The sequence below is a fragment of the Grammomys surdaster genome, unplaced genomic scaffold (genome assembly GCF_004785775.1).
Source record: "Grammomys surdaster isolate TR1022 unplaced genomic scaffold, NIH_TR_1.0 126298, whole genome shotgun sequence".
Taxonomy (NCBI): domain Eukaryota; kingdom Metazoa; phylum Chordata; class Mammalia; order Rodentia; family Muridae; genus Grammomys; species Grammomys surdaster.
The window spans coordinates 3824755-3848825 of NW_021621098.1; positions in this window are offsets into that span (position 1 = coordinate 3824755).

Sequence of the window (24071 nt, forward strand, 5' to 3'; positions counted from 1 at the left end):
AGGAGAGGAGAGAGGAGGAGAGGGGAGAGGGGAGAGGGGAGAGGGGAGAGGGGAGAGGAGGAGAGGAGAGAGGAGGAGAGGGGAGAGGGGAGAGGGGAGAGGGGAGAGGGGAGAGGAGGAGAGGAGAGAGGAGGAGAGGGGAGAGGGGAGAGGGGAGAGGGGAAAGGGGAGAGGGGAGAGAGAATAATTATTTTTTATTTTTTGTTTTTGTTTTTAAAGACAGGGCTTCTTTGTATAGTTCAGGCTGTCCCGGAACTTGCTCTATAGACCAGGCTGACCACGAACTCAGAGATCCACTTGCCTCTGCCTTCCAAGGGCTGAGATTATTGATACATTTACATAACGGACTACTACTCAGTTTTTAAAAACAATGACTTCATGAAATTCACTGGCAAATTGTTGGATTAGAAAATATCATCCTGTGTGAGGTAACTCAGTTACAAAAGAACACACATGATATGTAGTCACTGATAAGTGGATATTAGGCAAAGAATGTGAAATACCCACGATACAAGTCATGCCACATGAAGCTCAAGAGGAAGGAAGACCAAAGTGTGGATGCATCAGTCCTACTAAGAAGGGGGAACAAAATAATAAAGGGAAGTAGAGGGTGGGAAGGACTTGGGAGGAAGAGAGGAAGGGGAGGGGGAAAAGAGGGGAAGGATCAGGCACGGGAGAAGATGGAGGAGATGTACAGAGGGTCAGGAAATTGAACTGAAGTGTGTGTAGCACCAGAACTAGGGGTAGAAACCAGAAAGTTTCAGATGCCAGGAAAGTAAGAACCTCCCAGGGCCCTACAGGGATGACATTAGCTGAAATACCCAACAAAAGGGGAGGGGGAACCTGTCAAGACCATATCCAGAGGTTAGTCATCCCCCCCACACCAGTTGAGAGATAGGGCCACCCACCCATCTCCAAAATTTTAACCCAGAATTGCTCCTGTCTAAAGGAAATATAGGGACAAAGAGTGGAGCAGAGACTAGAAGGAAAGTCCATCCAGAGACTGCCCCACCTGGGGATCCATCCCACATGCAGACACCAAACTTAGACACTATTATGGATACCAATCAGTACTTGCTGACAGGAGTCTGATACAGCTGTCTCCTGAGAGGCTTTGCCAGATCCTGACCAATACAGATATGGATGCTCACAGCCAACCATCAGACTGAGCACAGGGACCCCAATGGAGGAGCTAGGGGAAGGACTGAAGGAGCTGAAGGGGCATTATCTGGCATCACTGGGAGGGGAGGCCCTTGATCCTATGGAGGCTTGATGCTCCAGCGTAGGGTAATGCTAGGGCAGTGAGGCGGGAGTGGGTGGGAGGGTGGGGGAGCACCCTCATAGAAGCATGGTAAGGGAGGATGGGATAGGGGCTTGCAGAGGGGAAACAGGGAAAGGGGATAACATTTGAAACGTAAATAAATAAAATATCCAATTTAAAAAAAGATTAAAGCTGTGTATTACTATCACCTGGTTGAGAGGACTATTCTTCACCCAATCCTTTAAAACATCCTAATGAACACAACTCCAAACTTTTCAAAGACTCATTCCTTTGTGCAATAGTATCTACGTAAACTCAAAATGAAAAGAGGAAGAGTACTGGGGGAAGGTACAAAATATATACAAAGATAATTAATTGAAAAATTGCTTCTCCTATGCTCAGCAGGGCTCTGGTAAGAGTTAAGCTGAGGCTAATGGAGCTCTTGGTCCCCATATAACGCCCAGAGGGAGGAAGGCTGGGTAGTGCCTTCTAGGATGCAAACAGCTTAAGAAGCTCAGTGGATGTCTTAATGAAACCTACTGAGCAAATGCTCCTGTCCCTGTTTTGAAGATCATCTCCAGTTGGGTAATACTGCTGTCACTGTGGAGCTAGGTGTGACCCAAGTGAGTGCTTACTGTTTAGTGATCTCAGTGATGTGTTAACTAGCAGCTGAAGGAGACTGATAAGGACCTCTTATTAAACCACCCAGAAGCCTTGGGTCTTGTGGATGCCCAGGAGGGTGGTAGGCATTATATACGGTTTATTAGGAATACTCACCTATTCCATTTGCTGAACCCGTGTGTGCGTGCATGAGTGTGTATGTGTGTGCGTGTGTGTGTGTGTGTTCTAAAGCCTAACACCTTCCAAGCACTCCTAGCTTTGGCTATCTTGCCTCATCCATGAGTGGCTCAAGACTATAGTCAGGCTTTTCCTGGAGAACTCCCAGTCTCTAACGAGGAGACCTCCCAAGAGTTGGTCTGAATCTGAAGTGCTGACAAAACCCCTTAGGCACCACATTTATGTTCCGTGTTGTCTTTCCACTAGGCCTCTGTGAGCACGCTTGCTGGCTTTGCTAGCCACTCTAAGGGTAGTCCTTGGTCTCTAGCATCACAGTGCCTGAGACCTTGCTAGGAACGGCATGAGTGAGCTACTGCCTCTGACTGCTTTTATACAAGAGCTGAGCTAAGCCCTGTGTACCCTCAGTTTACAAAGTTTATTTTGGAGGTTTGAGTGGCTAAACGAACTAAGGCCACTTATGTTAGGGAGGAAGACTGAGTGATATAAAATTTTGTGTTGAAAGAACAAAAGCTTGTGATAGATGTTTGTATAACAACTTAGGGAAACTGAGCCTTTTGGGATATATACATAATCTACATATTAAACATGTATATATAATATGCACATATTATATACATATATAGTATCTATATATAATATAGATATATAAAACATACAAAGTACAAAGTAGCAAGTTTCATTTTGGCATTTCATTCACACTTGTTTTTTTTGTCTGGTCCTCTTTTCTTGCCCCACTTTCCCCCTTTCTATTCACAGGTCGCATGTATTCTTTCGCCATCCCTTCCTTAAAGCCCTTTCTCAGCCTTGGTTGGAAAAGCATCAGCTGCACAAGATCCTCACCATTCATGTAAATGACTAACTCAACAATGCTTCCATGACCAGAGAGGAGGAGGGGTGTTGGGGAGGAAGGGAAGGGGAGGCAGGCAAGGAGGCAGGAAGGAAGAGGCAGAGGCTCTGGGTCCTCTGGTTCTGCTCTGAGCTTCATCTGAGGTTTAGATTCTAAGGAGATGGCAAACTGATTACAAACAGGATGTTGGGAGACACACTGACTGCTTGTCCTGTTGGTTCAAATTATACTTTTATTTTTAAAAGAACAATGACTAATCCATTAATAGATTCCTTTTAAATCTAGAATTGCAAAATCAAATAATAAATATGTCAAATTCTTCCTTCCTTCCTTCCTTCCTTCCTTCCTTCCTTCCTTCCTTCCTTCCTTCCTTCCTTCCTTCCTTCCTTCCTCTCTGACACAGTGTCTTACTATGTATGTGTAGATTTGTCCTGGAATTCTCTATGGAGATCAGGCTGGCCTCTACCTCACAGAGCTCCATCTGCCTCCCCTCCCAAGCCTAGTGCTAAGATGAAAGGTGGGTACCATCACACCTATTTCCTTGTCAGATTCTTAAACTTAACATGATGTGAGTTTAACAGATGGTCATATTGTTCTAGAACATAGGGTTGAAGCATCTGAGAAGACTGAGATTGTAAAAAGTCTCATCTTGCACTGTGGGCAACATTAAACCTTCCAAGTCAAATGGTCCCTGGGTCTTCTGCAGTGTGAAGGTAAGATGATCAAACTTCTTTTCCTTAAAGACAAGTGGCTTGGCTCTTGTGGCTCTTGTGGCTCTTGTTACTCAAAGTGCTGGGGCTGCAAGCCTCAGAATTAACAGAGCCTGTAAAGACAGAATAACTATGGAGAAAGGAAAATTATATTAGATGAAGAGAAATAACTATTTTGTATTAACAAGGGCAAATCAGGCATTTCAACTCCCAGAAATAGAGGCAATCTGCCTCTGGAGTGACTCAGGTTAGGCTGAACTAAAGCGATGTTGACATTGATTTTGAATTCTGACTTATACCAAGGAATTTGCTAACTCTAAATATATTTTAGTAAATATCCAGACTGGAAAAATGTTTTTAAGTCCATCGAAACCCAAAATGCAAAAGTTAATATGATCCTTCTACTCCTGTCTTATAATGTGTTCTTATTTTACTTCAGAGACCTTTATCTAAAGGATGGGAGAAACCAGTCCATCATTTGCACGTTAATATAAAAACTATTATAATTAAAAACCCCTGTTACCAGAAGATTCAGAGTACTTTGCCACTTTGAAATGCATATAAGCAAAAGGACAGGAGGATTCTGTTTTCTTGGTGATGCTAGTGGATTCTGCAGGTCATCTTGGACCATTGCCTGTCTTCTTGGTTCCTAATCCATTCATGGTGGCAACATTCTCTCTTTGGAGGATGGTTGGAGTGAACACAGATGGGAGAGCCCATCCTTTGGAAGGAGGGATCTGGTGATGGCATAAAGAGACTAAGAACTCAGATTGTTGAATTGAAAGTCCAGCATCCTCACTACCACACCGTGGAACCCACAGATGGGTCATTGGTATGTTTATCATGTTCCAGTGGATGGTCCCACATCCATGTGTGTGTGGGTAGCACAAGTTGGACTCAATGGGTTAGGAATAAGAGGAGGAGGAGGAGGAGGAGGAGGAGGAGGAGGAGGAGGAGGAGGAGATGAAATTGGGAAGGGTTGGAGATGGATTTGGGAGGAGTTAGTGGGAGGAGTAGAGGGGTTGAATATGATCAAAATTCATTTTATGCATGTATGAGATTCTCAAAGAATACATAAAAATATAGTTGTATGCTGGCTTGGGATCGCTTCTACCCTCAGGGTGTCCAGGCACGGTGTAGACTTCAAGGAATGAAGCCTAGCCGTGTAAATGGGTTCCTCAGAACCTTTGTGCTCAGTGAGTGCTGAGGAGAAACAGCCTTCTCTGAGCCGGTTTCCAGTGAAACAGCTCTCCTTTACTGGGGTTAACAAGGGCTATACAAACCTTGGGGGGTGGGTAAGGGTTTGGGGATGAGTGGTAATCTTTGGCTGGTGCTGGGTGCTGGGAAGGCTTCATTTGCATGCAGAGGAATTCCAGGGGCTTGCTGGGAGAGAGGAAGTTAAACCTGTAATTTGGCCACCAGGCTACCTGACTACCTCTCGGGGTGGCTTATGTGAGCTGGGATACGCAGGCCTAGAACAAGGAGGGAACAGTCTTATTCCTGTCTCGACCTCACTCTTACTCCACACCGACTTGCGCAGCCGCACAGCTTCCGGCCCCCACAGTAGTAAATCAATTAAGGGATTCTTACGCTTACTTGAAATTTTTGCAAACATTTGCTAAAACCGATGGTTTGGTGAACTCAGGCCGAGGTTGGGTATAGTTTGTGCTCGATCTCTCATGAGTCAGCGGTGCAGTGGATCTCCCCACTCCCATGGCCGCCCCTTTCTGTCTTCATGTCCTCTCTTAAAAAGAGGCTGACATTTTGGGAAATAACCCTTTCCTCTGGCAGTATTTCATCCCCTTTTTGCCACACTGAAGTCTCACATTTATCTTTTTCTTTATGATACTGGGGATCAAACCGAGGCTCCAAACACGTTTGGCAAGTACTCTATCCTGAGTCACAGCCCTAGTTCAGACCTCAGAGTTAAACCCACAAGAAGTCTTTCCTTAGCTCTCTGTCCAGGTGACCTACCCTAACTGGTTTGTTCCCTCCTTTTCCCTGAATGTTTCATTGTCAGTTGCATCTCCCTGGAAGCAATGCTTTCTCTTGTGTTATTTTCATGGCAAAATACTAGTAGGGATTTTATTCTAGTGGGTTTTTGTTTGTTCCTTTTTTGTTGTTTTGTTTTTCTAACCAAATACTACTAAAGGCCACATGAATTACGTGGGCTTATTCATATATTTCACTTTAAACTATTTTCTGAGGTGTAAGTTGAACGTGTCAGACTGCTCAACCTGAAATGCTTCACTGTGTAAACCCTTCATGTGCATCCTCTGCTAGCCACAGCCTAACCATCAAAATCAGAACAGTGGCCTCATGTGCCACTGGTACCTAATGCACCATAGTCAAATGTTCCTAATTTCCTCAATGACGTCTTTTACAGCAGGAAAGACTTGTAGGGCAGTGGTTTGTGTTTAACTCCCTGTGTCTCTGTCACAGCCTTGAGAGTCTGAAGAATAAGAATCAGCCATTTTGTAGAATGCTCTGTAGTTCAGGCTCACTTTTGTGTTTTTTAAAGCATAAAATATTCACTGGGACACAGTTAAGAAATTCTTCTTACTTTAGAAACTCGTAATTTCAAAATTTATTAAGGTGTGTTGTGCTCAAATAGAAGAGACACAAAAGTAATAGGTATGGCTTGAAAACCATTTGTTCACACCTGCGTTCTTGAGACTCCATACACTTTGTCTCTAAGTAAAAATAATACATTGCTATAGTCATTATTTGAAACGTTTGTATCTCACTTTAAGCGTATAGTTCCACGTTGTTGGTTATAGTAAGGATTGCTGACAGAACCTTTCCCTCCTGGGCGGGCAGCCTCTACTACCTTGTCTAAAGTCATAGAATGCAATGAAAGTCGTTAGAGAAAGGCTCAAGACAGGTTTAGTAGGTAATTCAACTAATTTACTGAAAAGGTGCATCAGGGCAGTCTGGACAGGGTCTGTCTACCAAAAAGACCTTTTCTGAGACATGACAGGAAGTTGATAGCCGGGGATTCCTCATCTCTTTATTCTGCACTGTATCTTTTCATCAGCCAGTTCCTCATTTGGGCAAATCTGCAGCACTCAGGCTGAGGATAGACTCATAGCTGTACACATCTTACACACGTGGCTTTCTAAATAAAATGATGTCATGAAGCTTCAGCTTCTCTGCTCTGCTGCAGCGACATACTGGACTGGCTGTTTCAGACACCACAGGTTAGATGTTTGAGGGCCAAGGGAGGTTTGCTTGGCACACTGGTATTAAGGTAGCTTCCAAGCATGGAGCTTTTTATTCTACTAGGTGGAAGTTAGTCCATCTAGGACACAGGACATCTTGTCCACCTCTCCTCTCCCCTTCCCTCCCTCCTTCCCTTCCAGAAAAGGAAATGACATGATAAATAACACCACCACCCACCCCCACGCACACTCAGCCACACACACACTTGGTTGCACATGCACTCAGTCACACACACAGTCACATATGCACTCATTCACACATACACACTCGGTCACACACACTCAGTCACCACATAGTCACACATGTACACTCAGTCACACACACATTCAGACATACACACATTCACTCAGTTACATACACTCTCAGTCACACATGCATACTCAGTCATACATACACATTCACACACACACACACACATACACACAAAGTCACATTTCTACTCCAGTCGGCTTTGGTTCATAGGCCTGTTCACTAGATGGCTTGTATTTGCTCAGGCCTTGTGTTTTGTGTGTCTACCACCATTAAGCCTTCGCTCTGAAAGTGTTTCTCTGTAACAAGAAACTGCAAGAAGCGATGAAAAACCATCTTGATAAAACAGCTGTTGTGCTTTGGCCATTACAGAATGTGTCTGGTCACTTGTCCTAGTCTTCTCCTACTGATCAGGCAGCAGTGGGGCATTGACACACCTTCCTTTTGGAAGTATTATTCTCCACAGGCACAGTGATGAATATTAGAATTGCTTTCATTGAGCCCAAACATTTACAGTACTGCATGAGACATTTACAAAAAAATTAGTGTGGAGTATGCCTTTGTTTTCTTGTCAGTGGCCATTACCAGCCTTTCAGAGCTAGTTGCATTAAGTTTATTGTGTTGTGACATTTTTGTTGGTGATACCTGTCACCTGTTTTTGAGTAACTAGTGCCATCCAGAATGTTCTTGCTGAATCAACTTTCCTGGCTCTCAACTTTCTCTTCAGTGCCCTCACCTCTGTGGTGGAGCTGTCAGGCCTAGGGACTCGGCTTTGTTGCACGGGTGCACACTTCAAAGGCATTTCGGCGTTCGCACTTCAAAATTAAAATATACATTTTCTTTTCAGTGACTGAGCTAAGCAACAGAATCACATGGGACACAAGAGTGGTAGAGTAGAACAGAAAAAACTCTAACACAGAAGCAAGCGCTTCCCAGGGAATTAACTTTCTCAAACATGTGTTTCCCGGAGCTCGGGAAACACTAATTTCTATGTTATTGGTATTGTTTCTTGTTCTACTCAGCTGCTTCCTTATCCCACATGATTCCATTTCACACCTCAGTCACCAAGTAAGAAAATGTATATTTTAGGTTAGATTTTAACTTTAAGCACAGTTTTGAAAAGAGCCCACAGAATTAAAAATGCTGACATGGAGGGTCTCTGCTGCAAGCTGAGTATTTGATCGGAGGGACCCTTCCCCACAGGGACAACTCTGTCATGGAGACAGGCACCATCTCCCCCACAAGCCATAGATCATTTAACTACAGTCCTGTGGGGACCAATGGAATCTTGGCACTTGAGCTGCCTGGTGTGTGACATGGAAGGTTCCATATTTCAGAATAATCACCTAATTACAGGCTGTTACAAAGGGAGTGATGTGTCCCTCTGCGGGGCTGATGGATGGTCCACTGACAACCGACCCCACGGAGGGCGTTCCATTCTCAGTATCCCCTGATGATGGGATTGTTTGCTCTACATTTTGAGGAGAGCTCACTAGTGTCCAGGTGATCTCAGAATAAAGGCTTTGTGAGAAGAGGGGTAGAAAGATGAGGGTGCCCTTATGAGAGTCCCTCTAACCTAGAATATGCCAGGCTGATGGTCATCTTGTGTATGATCAGCTTGGGGTCCTCACACACAGGGGCGATATGGTGGACACAGACCTCAGCTAGTTTCATCTCAATTGTTCCCAGGAGGCCTCCTTCCTCTTCTTTCTCTCTTTTTTTCTAGCTGAGAAGGAACATTTTTCATATTTCTAGGAAAATAAAGCATACATTATCATTTTTTTCTCCCTGAGTTTAAGTGAGTGAAACCCCTTCCTCTAATAGTTAAATAAATGTACAAATGTTCTTTTCTTCCCTGGTTCCTAGTGAGTTTTAGGTTTTTCCATAAGCTAAGGGGAAATGGATTTTGGAGTATAATAAACTGAATAATTCATTGGGTCTGGGTAAGCAGGGACAAAAGAGACACATTTCAACATGCTTACAACCTCACTTCTCTGAACTCTACCCTGGCCCATCACCAACGGAGGTTTTGAATTGAGAAAGATTAATAACTTATTTTTCAAAGGGCTTTTTTTGTTGCTGTTTTAAATTATGTGCCTCTGTGTAGGCTTGTGCATGTGAGAGCAGTGCCAGCAGAAGCCAGAAGGGGGAGTATCCGTCTCCCTGGTGGAAGGCCCTATGGTCGTGAGCCACTAGATATGCGTCCTGGGGATTGAATTAGTGTCTTCTAGCAGGACAGCAGGACAATACATGCTCTTAACTGCTGAACCATTTCTCCAGTCCCAAGATCTCTTAATCTAAGCATGTTAGCCAGCAGTGGAAGTAAATGGACTTTCCAAGATCATCTGGGTGCCATATTCGTGCTTCACATCATGTTTGGAACTGTCATTTATACTTTGGCTCTCTTTTTGGATAGTTGAACAGACTCTAAATGACCTCCTAGAAGTGGGAGCCCTTGTTTACGTTGAGGATTATAAGGAGCAGTCAGGGCTACTGCCTCAAGGAGTTTAGACTTATGCACAAAACCTAAGTGAGCAAAGGGATCCTGGAAACAGTAAGATCTGTACAAAATAGAGGAGTTGTGTAGATCATGGGGTGAACTATTTTTGTGAAGAGAGAGGTTGGAGAATTTGGATTGCTGATGAATGAACAAGAGAGATGTAGATTCATCTAAATGGAAGACATACAGGTAAAGGGGAGAGACACACACACCTTCCAGCCTAAATTGTGGTGCTGCTACCCTTGGGATCTTTGAAGGGCATAAAGTGAGGCTTGAAACTTTCTGGGGCTTTTGCATCTGCTTCATGGAATTTGGGAGATTTTAAATATGAAAAGCAGGTTACAAATTCTCCTGAAATCTTTTGGAAAAATAAACATAGAAAAGAATTGTCAGAATCCTGTTCTGCTGGAGAGTCTATTTTGTGGCACTGGAGTCCCCACTCTTTGGCATAGTTGCTGCTTTTGAGGATGAGGAGCTAAGAAGTTTCTGAAATAGTGTCCATGATCAGGATGGAAAACAAGGCTGAGATGTGTGAGGGAAAAGCCACCATCCACACAGGGAACTAGAGAAATTCACACTCTCAAACCTTTGGAGAAAGAAGGAAGTGACATCATCAGTCTGTAGCTTAGCACTGTGGGAATGCAGCAAGTACGTGAGGAACCCTATTCAGTGCTGCCAATGACTTCCAGGCAAGTTTGTTTGGGGTGTTTAGAGATCAGGAGGCAGTGCAGGAGAAAAGTTGCGTCTGCCAGAGCTTACTCCACGACCCTTGGTGGTACTGTTATGGACTCCTGGCCTTACCTTGCTCAAGTCGTCTATAAGTGTTGACTGAGGCTTCACCTTGAAGGTTCTCTTTCAAAGTTGTAGGACACATGGGTATGTATTGCCTTAAAGTGACAGTGTGGCTGGTCTGGCAAGAGAGCACAGGCTAGCTGGATTTCCATCAGTCTCAAAGAGAGGTCCTTTACTCTAGAAATTGGTGTCTGTAACCCTACTAGGCAGTTCCATACAGACTATAGTTTGGTTCTTACTTTGGCATTTGTTAAAGTACATAACATACATTTATCTGCTCTTGAATATTGTCTTCCCAGACTGTTCAGTGTACCATTTGTAAAGATCATACAATAATATCTCTCTAGAATTTAAAACGCGAGCCTGGTAAGTGAGCACGGTTCTTTTTATTAGGCAATGAGAATGAGACACCGGGGTGATTTACAAGCTGCCTTAGATACTAGAAGATACAGATGCAAAAGTTCAGATTGATTCTATGTGTGTAATTAATTTTTGTTAGAAGTCTCTTGATTTCTCATGCTTTATTAAATCTTTTTACTGTAACAATGTCTTTTATTAAAAGAGATTTAAAAATCACTTTTAGCTGGGTGATGGTGGCTCTTGCCTTTAACCCCAGCACTTGGGAGGCAGAGGCAGGTCGATCTCTAAGTTTGAGGCCAGCCTCGTCTACAGTGTGAGTTCCAAAACAGCCAGGACCACAAAGGAAAGCCCTGTATCAAACACAAAAATGAAAGTAAAATAAATAAAAATCACATTTAGAAACAGAAAATTTGAGGCAGAGAGATGTCTCATCAGTTAAGAGCACATGCAGCTCTTATAGAAGACCTGGTTCAGCTTCCAGGACCCTCGTGGTGGCTTGCAATTATCTGTGAGTACAGTACTTCCAGGACGTCCAACAGTCTCTTCTGGACTCTGTGGGAACTGTGCACATGTACAAATACATAGATGCACACAAAGCACTCATGTACATAAAATAAAATCAAATAAATTTTTTAAAAAAGAAATAGTCATACACAAATAAATGTAAAACAATTTTAAAAAGGCAAGCATATAGAAAATAATTGTAGACAATGAAACTATAACAAGTTACTAAGTAGTAGTGTATTATTTTGCCATAAAATATATGTGTGGAACTCTTTTGCCTCCAGCCTAAGTTAGAGTTCTGTTGTGGCTGTCACTCACTCAGTCATGTTATTGACAGGAACTGGTCGTTCCTACTGGAATGCTTCTGTGGGTAGTTTCCCTGTTAAATCACCACAAATTCACCCTCTCATCTCTAGGATCCCCACTCTAAGCATCTCTAAGTGCTTGCGTGCATGTATATGGGTAACCATAACTGCCATTACTTACATATTTCACAGAAATCTAAAGCTGAAGGAATGTAATCACCCCAATCCCATTTAGCTGAAGCAATAGATGGGCATTTTGAAACCATGAAGAGATTACAGCATAAGTTGGCACACTGTAGATTACTGCATGGGCTCAGTGGGACTCTCTTTGAAATGTGTGGGCTGGGCCTAAGGGGCGCTGGGTGGGCTTGCATTCTTCTTCCTGGAATGGCAAACAGAAACTTGGCATTGGGACTTCCTTTTGGAAAATAAATTTCCATCTAGTTATTTATTTCTGCTCTATGTTTATACATGCCTATCTTCTCTGCTGGAAGGGCTGGTCCCCCCAGAGCAAGAGCTATGCCTTAGTCACATTTCTGTACTGGCAGACCACAGGCACAAGTTGACTGAGGGAATAAATGAATGAACAACCTCTTTGCTACATCTGTTATAGGGTGAGCACAATGGTGCCTAGTGGCTTTTTTATAAGGCTGGAAGAACCCAAGTGTACAGTATTTAAAGAACCAAAAAGACTTGGTGAAGAGTTTGTTATTGCATACATATACAACAAACAAACACTGGAATATACACAATACATTATGTCTGATAATAACAGTTATATTTTTGTTCTGTGTGTTGTTTGTCTGTATTTTTGTCATTATTTAGAGTGTAATACTGGGGGCATGGCGTAGCGTATGTGCCTCACATGCACAAAGCTCTGGGTTCCATTCTCAGAACCACAACCAGTTCTTACCATAACTACACCCTGTTGCAGCAGCAGCAGCCTCATACACTATGTCTCCTGCACCTCTGCCTTGTTTCAGAGCCCACATTGAGTGATGTATTTGTACCATTTTGGTGCGTTTTGTTTTGAGTGTTCATGTATGCATGTGCATGTGTATACATTTAGAGGTATACATTTATATCAGCTTCATGTGTCATCCGTCAAATGTTGTGCATCTTGCATTTTGAGGTGGTGGGTATCTCACTGGTCTGGAGATCATCAAGTCGTCTATGACTGACGTGATGGCTAGTCTTATAGAAACTTAACACACAATCCAGAGTCATTTGAAAGGATGGAACCTCAGTTGAGAAACATGCCCTCATAAGCGCTAGCTGTAAGACATTTTCTTAGTTAGTGATTGATGGGGGAGGGCTCGGCCCATTGTGGGTGGGGCCACCTTGGTTTGGTGGTCCTGGGTTCTACAAGAAAGCAGACTGACCACTCCATGGTGAACAAGCCAGTAAACTGCACTCTTCTATTGCCTCTGCATCAGCTCCTTCCTCCAGGTTCCTGTCTTGCATGAGTTCTTGTGCTGACTTCTTTCCATGATGAACAGAAAGATGGAAAACCAAATAAACCCTTAAACCCTTTCTTCCCCAACTTGACTTTTAGTATGGTGTTTTCCCTCCCTAAACTTGTTCTTTTTTCTTTTTTTTTGTTTTTTTGTTTTTTGTTTTGTTTTGTTGATTTTTTGGTTTTTAACCTGGAACTTGCTCTGCACCAGGCTGGCCTTGAACTCAGAGATCTACTTACCTCTGTCTCCTGAGATTAAATTCGTGTACCATCATGCCTGGACCTAAGCTTTTCTTTTAATTCCTTTCACAAGATCTTTATAAGTTCTAGATTGTAGTTTATCCTGGATACAGTCAAGTTGACAACCAAGAATGGCTACCACAATCCATTCCTTGCCAATTTGACACACAATTTCCTTATGTCCAAATGAAAACAATAGCCAGGTTATAATAACACCTATCATGATATAATTATTCCTTGTTCAACTGCAAATGCATAAATAAAGCTTAGCTGGGTGAGATCTTGCCCCAAGGTCACCACTCTCTTAATTCTATTTAATATCCTTGAATACAGGATTTAGCTCCACTCCAATTCCTGATACTCTTTTAATCCTTGAATCATACACTTGGTATTTTTTCTCAGTTTGTTACATCTGATCAAAGCACTCTTCATAAGAATGAACCACAGGACAGAGTCTATGCTAGGCTTTTTTGAGACTTCCTTTGTCAATGCAATTAATCTGAATTTCTTTACCTTATCAGACTCTTCAAACAAGGGCAAAAAGCATCTACATTCTTCACCAAAATATCACAAGAATGATTTCTAGGCATCATACTGAAATTTTTCTCCTCTGAAACCTCTTAAGCCAGGCCCCAAGATTTCAAATCACCCTCAGCACCATTGTGTTCATTGCTTCTATTAGATGGCACATTAAGCCCCACTTAAAGCATCCCACTGATTTCTTAATCCAAAGTCCCCAAATCCACATTCCTCCAAACAAAATCATGGTCAGGCCTATCACACCAATACCCTAGTCACTAGTACCAATTTCTGACTTAGTTAGGGTTTTATTGCTGTGAAGAGATATCATGACCAAGGCAATTCTTATAAAGGCTAACATTTAATTTGAGTTGGCCTACAGTTTCAGAGGATTAGTCAATTATCATCACGGCAGAAAGCATAGTACTGGAGACATAGTACTGGAGGAGCCAAGAATTCTACTGAGACCCACATGGATAATGGAACAACTGACTCCCACCTCTGACCTCTACATATGCACCCCTACACACATGCACACGTACACAAACATGCACACACACACTTTTCACACACACATGCACAGAACAGACAAACAAACCACATGTTAAAAATCAATTTGAATGTTGAGGGTTGGCAATCGTATTTTTTTCAGATTCTAGGAGAGGTTAGGAGAGTACTTTGATAACAGCTTGCCTGTGGTTTCAAATTTTCTTTTTTGTCATATAGGCAGAAGGTTATTAGTCATTTATACAAAAGCAGTTAACTAATACAGATGGTTATACTAATTATCAGGTAAACTTAGAATGAACTTTATATTAGATTAACTGTCAAAGCTTTTTTTATAGTATATAAAATTCATTGTTTGTAATTTCATCATAATCTAATGTTAGCATGTTAAAGGTCACATCAAATCACTTCTAGAGGCACATCAAATTTCCCATTAATAATTTGCAATCATTGTTGTATCATTTTTATATGAAAAAGAGTGAAGTGATGGAATGAAAGCATAGTGAATTCTGATGTTTCCTTGTTTCATCCAAACTTAGTGAGGTGCTAGAAGATAAGAAGGTTCCTTTTTTTAGCTGTCTTTTATGTAGCATCTTTTAAAAAGTTATTGTCTTTTAATTTATTTTTTATTTTTTAATTGGATATTTTATTTATTTACATTTCAAATGTTATCCCCTTTCCCAGTTTCCCATAACCCATACCTCCTTACCCTGCTTCTATGAGGATGCTCACCCACCCACTCACCCACCCACCCACTACTGCCTCACTACTGCCTCACTGCCCAAGCATTCCTCAAACTGGGGCATCAAGCTTTCACATGACCAAGGGCCTCCCCTTCCATTGGAGCCAGATAAGGCCCCTCCAGCTCCTTCAGTCCTTCCCCTAGCTCCTCCACTGGGGTCCCTGTGCTCAGTCCAATGGTTGGCTGTAAGCATCCACATCTGTAATAGTTAGGATCTGGGAGAGCCTCTCAGGAGACAGCTATACCAGGCTCCTGTCAGCAAGCACTACTTGGCATCAACAATAGTGTTTGGGTTTGGTGTCTGCATGTGGGATGGATCCCCAGGTGGGGCAGTCTCTGGATGGCCTTTCCTTCAGTCTCTGCTCCACTCTTTGTCCCTGTATTTCCTTTAGACAGGAACAATTCTGGGTAGGGGGGTTGGGCATGACTAACCTCTGGATGTGGTCTTGACAGGTTCTCCTTCTCCTTTGTTGAATATTTCATCTGTCATCCCTGTGGGGTCCTGGGAAGCTCTTGTTTTCCTGGCATCTGAAACATTCTGGTTGATACCCCCAGTTCCCCATCCCCCATGGCTACACACATCGTTCAATTCCCTGACCCTCTGTACATCTCCTCCATCTTCTCCCATACCTGATTCTTCCCCTTCTTTTTCCCCTCCCCCTCTTCTCTTCCTTTCAAGTCCCTCCCACCCTCTACTTCCCTTTATTATTTTGTTCTGTCTTCTAAGTAGGACTGAAGCATCTACACTTTGGTCTTCCTTCCTCTTGAGCTTCATGTGGCATGACTTGTATCGTGGGTATTCCATGCTCTTTGCCTAATATCCACTTATCAGTGATTACACACCATGCGTTTTCTTTTGTGACTGAATTATCTCACTCAGGATGATATTTTCTAGATCCATCCATTTGCCTGTGAATTTCATGAAGTCATTGTTTTTAATAGCTGAACAGTATTCCAGTATGTAATTGTACCACATTTTCTGTATCTATTCCTCTCTTGAGGGACATCTAGGTTGTTTCCTAACTTCTGTTAGTTTCATCGTGTCTCTATTTAGTTCCTGTTTCCACAATCTGTCGATTGATGAGAGTAGGGTGTTGAAATCTCCCACTATTATTTTGTGAGGTGTGATGTGTGCTTTGAGCTTTAGTGAAGTTTCTTTTCTGAATGTGGGTGCCCTTGCATTTGGAGCATAGATGTTCAGAATTGAGAGTTCATCTTGGTAGTTCTTTCCTTTGATGAGTATGAAGTGTCCTTTCTTACTTTTTTTTTTTTGGTAACTTTTGGTTGAATGGCTTCTCCAGTTTGTTTCTTGGGACCATTTGATTGGAAATTTTTTTCCAGTCTTTTACTTTGAGGTAGTGTCTCTCTTTGTCACTGAGGTGCGTTTCCTGTCTTTTAGTCTATGTCCTCTACTGGGGAATTGAGTTCATTGATGTTAAGAGATATTAAGGAATAGTGATTGCTGCTTCCTGTTATTCGTGTTGTGAGAGGTGGAATTATGTTTGTGTGGCTATCTTCTTTTGAGTTTGTTGGAAGAAGACCACTTTCTTGCTTTTTCTAGGGTGTAGTTTCCCTCCTTGTATTGGAGTTTTCCATTTATTATCCTTTGTAGGATTTGATTTGTGGAAAGATATTGTGTATATTTGGTTTTGTCATGGAATATCTTGGTTTCTCTGTCTATGGTAATTGAGAGTTTTGCTGGGTTAGCCTGGGCTAGCATTTGTGTTCTCTTAGGGTCTCTGTATGACATCTGTCTAGGATCTTCTGGCTTTTATAGTCTCTGGTGAGAAGTCTGGTGTAATTCTGATAGGTTTGCCTTTTTATGTTACTTGACCTTTTCCCCTTACTGCTTTTAATATTCTCTCTTTGTTTTGCACATTTGGTGTTTTGACTATTATGTGATGGGAGGAATTTCTTTTCTGGTCCAATCTATTTGGAGTTCTGTATGCTTCTTTTTTGTTTAAGGGCATCTCTTTCTTTAGATTAGGAAAGTTTTCTTAATTTTGTTGAAGATATTTACTGGCCCTTTAAGTTGGACATCTTCACTCTCTTCTATACCTATTATCCTTAGGTTTGGTTTTCTTATTGTGTCCTGGATTTCCTGGATATTTTGGGTTAGGAGCTTTTTGCCTTTTGTATTTTCTTTGAGTGTTGTGTTAATGTTTTCTATGGTATCTTCTGAACCTGAGAGTCTCTCTTCTGTCTCTTGTATTCTGTTGGTGATCTATGACTCCTTATCTCTTTCCTAGGTTTTCTATCTCCAGGGTTATCTCCCTTTGTGATTTCTTTATTACTTCTCTTTCCATTTTAAATCCTGGATAGTTTTGTTCAATTCCTTCACATGTTTGGTTGTGCTTTCCTGTAATTCTTTAAGGAATTTTTGTGTTTCCTCTTTAATTGCTTCTACCTGTTTACCTGGTTCTACTGTATTTCTTTAAGGGAGTTGTTTATGTCCTTCCTAAAGTCCTCTATCATCATCATGAGATGTGATTTTAAATCAGAGTCTTACTTTTCTGATGTGTTGGGATATCCAGTGCTTGCTGTGGTGGGAGAACTGGGTTCTGATAATGCCAAGCAGACTTCGTCTCTGTTGCTTATGTTCTTGCCCTTGCCTCTCGCCATCTGGTTATCTCTGGTGTTAGCTGGTCTTGACGACTCTGACTGTGGCCTGTCCCTCCTGTAAGGCTATGTGTCAGCACTCTTGGGAGATCAGCTCTCTCCTGGTAGGATTTGGGTATGGATAGTTGTGACACAGGGTCAGCTCCAGGCACAGATGGAAACCGCAAGGCTGCCAAATCTTTATATTATTATGTATTCTCTCTCTCTCTCTCTCTCTCTCTCTCTCTCTCTCTCTCTGTGTGTGTGTGTGTGTGTGTGTGCTATGAGTTCATGTATATGTGAAGACCAGGGGACAACTTGTAGGAATCAGTTGAGTCCTATGTGAGTCATAGGGATTGAACTTAGGTCATTGGGTGTCTTGTGTTTTGTTGCTGTTGTTGCTTCCTGACTTGTCACAAACTTAGACTTCAGGGAAAAGGGAATCTCACTTGAGAAATTGCCTCCCTCAGATTAGCCTGTAAGCAAGTCTGTGGAGACATTTTCTTGATTAATGAGTGATGTTTAAAGGCCCAGCTCACTGTGGGTGGTACCATCTATGGGCAGATGGTCTTGTTCTGTATATGAAGCAGGCTGAGCAAGCATAGGAAGCAAGCCAGTAAGCAGGATTTCTCCATGGCCTCAGTTCCTGTCTCTAGGTCCTGCCTTAAGTTTCCTGTCTTGATTTTCCTTCATGATGAACTATAAATGGTAAGCTGAAATAAGCCCTTTGTCTCCAAATTGGTTTTGATCATGGTGTTTATCACAGCAATAGAATCCTAAGACATTAGATTTGCCACTAAGCATCTTTACCCGTTGAGCTAATTCTTTAGCCCCTGATGCTAATACATCTTATATGGGGACTAATTGTTTTTATCCATCCAAAATGAATGAAAAAGGATGTTCTTGCTTGGCTTTGTAAAGGGTGAAATTTCTATTGTTGAAGCTTCTCAGTGGGTTGTCTTCAATGTTCTTCCTGTGTTGGCTTGACATTTGTACATTAATAAAACTATTGTTTCTATCTTTGTGTCCAGTTATCCTAGACTAGAAACAATTTTGTTTCAACTGTATTTCTCCAACATATCTTTTTAACTAGACAAACACCATTCCTAATGAATGTAAAGGATTCTCAGATTTTTAGGGTTTTTGGTCAAATGTAGTGTGATGGTGACAACTAGATCTGTCTCACCCAAGCCACCCCATTGCAAGAGGATGTGTGTATGTGTCCACATCAGTATATCCTCCTGTATCCTCATCTTCCCCCATCAGCATCATAGCTGCCTTTGAGGGATATGGTTTAGTCTTTGTAGGTGGGTGCAGGTTGCTGTTGAGAATGGTCTTGGGAATGAGCTGTACACAGGCTCTGATCTCCTAGAAGGGGCATTCTGGAGTCCTATGTATTAGAAAGGTAGCCTACCCTTATAGGCAAAGATTCTTGGCATGTGTATGGCCCTGGTATTGGAAACTCTTAGCCTTGCAGAAAGGCATGGTAGAGGAGGGTCAGCACGAAACTTCAGTGGGGTCTCAGGTCTTAGTCCAGGACTAGGACTGGACTAAGGTGCTGGTTCCCTTATCCAGGTCTCAGGGTAAATAGTGAATGTGGGTAGACAGAGTCAGACCTTACCCTTTTACTTCCTGCCCTAAAGGCACCCTGTTAGTATCAATAGTTCAGTGTGTATCCTCCACTATGGCCACCTTTATGTGTCAATATGGTTGGTTCATAGAGTCCAGGTATGTAGTCAAACATTATTCTGGATTTTTCTGTGGAGGTGTTTTTGGAGTAGAATGGGATTCATATTGGTGAATTTTAAGTGAAGCTGATTATATTCTATAATACTGAGAGCCAGGTTGGAGTAGATGGACCCTGGAATGGAACCCCAAGTCTTCCCAAGACTTCTGACTCTCCCCTCCAGAAGAGTTTGGGATTTATGATTGCACGATCTTTCCTAATTGCACAAACCAACCCACTAAACTTCCCACGACTCCCCCTCCCTCACACTCCTTCCTTTTCCTTCTTTTCCTTCACCTTTTCCTCATTCCTTTAGATTTAAAACATATGTGGGGAATGCTATTCTTTTTTTTTATATAATTTATTTTTTCTCAAATCGTAATTCATTCACACAGGGGTTATAAACACAGAAAGGCAGGATGTGGGGAAGGGAATGAGACTGGAGTGTGGGTGATCAGGGGGAATACAGATATCATCAGAACCGGGTATCGGCTGGGTGAAGGTCAAGGGGACAAGTCACTATGACTCTACCTATGACTCGCTTGTCCTTATCTAAGTTGGTATTGTCTGCCCAGGCTACCTATTTACAAGGTCTATGACTACTCAGGCTTGTAAATTTCCACAAAAGCTGCCTGTTTACATTAGCTTATAGCCATCTGTTTCAATGTTTTCCCACTGAGACCCAAGACTTGGTGTTAGTATACATGTATGACAGGCCTATTGCTGATTTTAGGCCTATGACTGATTTTAGGCCTTCAGTGTGTAAGCAGGGGTGCCCCTGACATCTCCTCCCTTCTCTAAGTATAGAAGGGCTGTGGCAATTCTAAACTTTCGAAGGTGGGGATAGAGGCCTGACCTCCAGTATTTGAAGGGGACCTTGTAATGGCTCCAGTCCCCCTGTCGTTGTCCAGTGAGGCATGAGAGCCATACCCATCCCTATGTCTTTTTCCTGGAGAGGGGATACTTTTGACATCAACCCCTATGCAGTCAGGCTTGTCCCTCAGGGAACCCAGATAGATATTTTTATCTTTTATTGATATTCCCTTGCAGTGCTTAGCCTCACAGCCTAAGCAAGAATTCAGATCACCTGACAGAGGAGGTTCTGGGTGGCCCCTCTCTGCTTGGTCTAGGGGCAGAAGTCCCCCCTTTTAGGTTGGGTGGAGATGGGTTTTGGAAACACCCTGTATAAAGTAACAACCTCATCTTGAGTCTCGTGGTCCTCCATAGCTAACTTATGATAATGTATCTGAGTAGGTTTTGCTACCAAATTATTTATCTGTTGTATCACAGAGTTATTCTGCCTATTTGAGGGCCAGGGACCAGCAGTAAAACGCAAAAAGAACCCAAATAATGGTCCCGAGATGGAAGGAAATAGGGTTGACAACCTTGGAGAGGCTGCAAACCAATTCTTGTACCAGCATTCATCTGTCTCTTTCTCTCTCTGATTTTTCTTATGGCCTTCACTACCTGTTTCATGCTCTCTTTAGCCCTCCTTGTCTTGTCTATGTAAAGGCAACCTTCTTCTTTGAGGGTTGTACACAGTCAAGAGCTGTACACAGCCTTTTCTATTGTGATAGAGTAAATTAAGTCCAATAAGGATCTTTGTGATTTTAGGAGGGCTCTTCAGACAGTGAAACGAGGGATTTCTTCAGATTAGTGATGTCAATCTCTAGCTGTTTGATGTTCTTGTCAGTGGCCCTTCAAAGGTCTGAGTAGTATAATTTCGGAGGCCAGCTTCTGGATTAGAACTTCTAACAGCAGACATCCTGGGTGATTCATTTTCACCTGGAAAGGAAAAAGAAGGGAATTCTCAGGAAGATTTCTCTTCCCTGAATGTAAATTGTTATTCATCTTATTTATGGTTAGGCCTGGCTTTGTGGGGGTATCTATTTATTTCATTAATCTTTTTGGTAGCCGGTTAGCTGTACCTTCTGTGGTGTGAAACAGGCATATCAATCCTTGGCCCTGTAAGGGAACTGGGTCTGGGCCATTCCCTTTAAGGGTAAGAGGGTCCTTCCCCATATCTGTGGCAAAGTTTTTATTGGTCTCGGTGGTACCAGAGGCAGACAGCAGCAGATTTGCCATGAGCTTTCAGCTTTAGAGAGTTAAAAGTAAACAAGGCATGATGGAGAGTATTTCAGGGGGACTCCTTCTGGGGGGGTACCGCTCCTCCTCTTTTGTTTTTAAAGCCAATTTTTCAGAGTTCTTGTAAAATCAGGGCAGAAGCACCAACAGTCGCTCCTTCAGGGAATGCTGTTCATATATAAACATATAGCTACTCACCTTGGTGGTTTTTCTCTGGAGAATCCTAAGACACCTTAGCATCATTCCACCCCCCTCCTCCAAGTATCTTCTAACATATCTGCTCAAACACAAACACTTCAGATTCTATAGCCCTGAGATCTGAGATTTGCTTCATTCTCTTGACATCTTCTTTCCATGGTGGTATCTGAACTTTAACTGTAAAACTCTACTTAAGCACTCAGCACTGCTCCTGTTTGTGTCAGTGCTTGATAAAAGATAATGGATCATTACCTGGGCATGCAAGGGGTCGTCATATAGAAGAACTATCTGTTACTTTCTCACCCTGCACACTGTATTCAGAGGGGGTTGCATCTACCTTGCTTCTGGATGTGAGCCCCATGAGTCCTGCAACTCTTCAGAGTGTCCTTATATGGTGACAAGTCACTTTCGGTTGTAACACAGTGTTATGGTTTGAATCTGAAATATCCCCCAATGGGCTCATGTTTTGGATGCTTGGCTCCCAGCTGATAGTGTTGTTTGAGGGAAGTTCTGAAGACTGAGAGGGAGTAGAAGGGGATCACAAGAGGCTGAGGCAATGGCTCAGTGGGTTAAGTGCTTGCACTGTATGTGTGAGGACCCAAGTTCAGATCTCCAGAAAGCCACAGAAATGCCATCTGGTGGTGACCCACCTGCAATTCCAGCCTCACAAGGTAAAGTCAGTGGATCCCCAGAGCATGCTGGGTAAGTGAGAATAGCCACATCTTCAAGATTCTGCTACCTCAGTGAATAAGGTAGATGAACAAGAGAAGATAATTCTCAACATCAACCTTAGGCACAACACACACACACACATACACACACACACACCACCACCACCAACACACATGAAACACATATACAAGGTGCATGCTAACAGGGATATGCTCACACATATGTACACTTGAGCTGGAACACATACCAAGATGTGTACTAATGCACACACACACACACACACACATATACACACATACACACACACACACACACACACACACACACACACACACACTACACAATCATTAGAAATAGAAAACAGGAAAACCAAAGTAGATCATAAAGGATGGATTCTTGAGGGGTTCTAATATCCTTCTTTCTGTATCCATCTGCTTCCTGACTGCTGTGACATGCACATCTGTCTTCTGAAATAGGCTTCCACCACTGTGGTGTTCTGCTCAAGTACATGGGGCCAAGAAATTGTGAACTACCCAAGAGCCAACATAAATCTTTGCCTCCTTAAGTTATTTCTGTCAGGTATGTGATCACATAGAAATGAACACATAGGCTGTAATTCAGAAATTAGAAATGTCTGTAATCCAGTGAGAAACAAACCTTTAGATTTGATTTCTAAGTTTTACATCTTCCCCTTGCGCAGAGAGGATTTGCTGTGGACTGGAAGCTTTTGTGTGTGTGTTGTGTTCAAGTTCTTCACACCCCATATTCTTTGTCCATGTTCTCCTCTTCCTGTCTTCTGGCATTTTCTATGGTTTCTGTTGAGTTCTAACTTGTAGAGGGAAGGGTCGACAGCATATGATGGGAGTGCTTTTCATAACTGAATGCTTTTGTACTTCCTGAATCTGGATCGTTTCAACAAGGGCACTTTCTTTCATGGAGGTTTGCAGGGAATCTTTGGGATGTCTTCCAACCACTAGGAACTTCCCACCTGTATTTCCCTTGACAAGAATGATGACCTCACATCCAGCTGGCTGCTTTCCCGTAATACAGCCTCTGGGAACATGCTTCTCTCACCTGAGTCCTGACCCCTTCCCAGTTGGCTCAATTGGACAAATCCCAAGAAAACAGGCTGGTTGTCTCGTTCCTATAGTCCACATCTGGCCCACTCAGGTCTTCTTACCTCCAGGAACTCTGGGAGTTCTGGCCACCCTCAACGCAGCCACCTCTCTTTTAGCTCATCCATCAGTAGCTAGACAGCCTGCATCTCCTTTTAGATGTCTTGAGGGGAATCAGGTGCGGTTCATCAGGTCCCCTTGCTCTCCATAGGCACCGATGCCAGAGAATGCTTCTTTAATTTTCTGAGTAATCTTGTAGGAACACTTATTTTCATACTCTGAAATCTGTAGAAGTGTCCAAAACTTTTTTACTCTGTTGGTACTTACACATAAACAGTTTTCAGCTGAGAAGTAGTTGTCGAATCCTTTTAACTTGCCACGCATTGACCCATTTTGAATTTTCAAATTGGAAAAAATATCTCAGAGTTTAGTAACTGTTTTCTGTATTATTTTTGTTGGAAATTAGATCTGTCCTAATGACTTTTGTGTGCTATATTCCCTGTATAGTGGGTACATTATTTAAACTTGCAATTTGTTATCTTTTTACATTAGCTATGACTTTTTCCTCCCTGACTCATCTATCCATTCCTCCCTCCCTCTCAGCTCTTTTCCTCCTTCCTTCCTTCTTTCCCTCCCTCCCTCCCTCCCTCCCTCCCTCCCTCCCT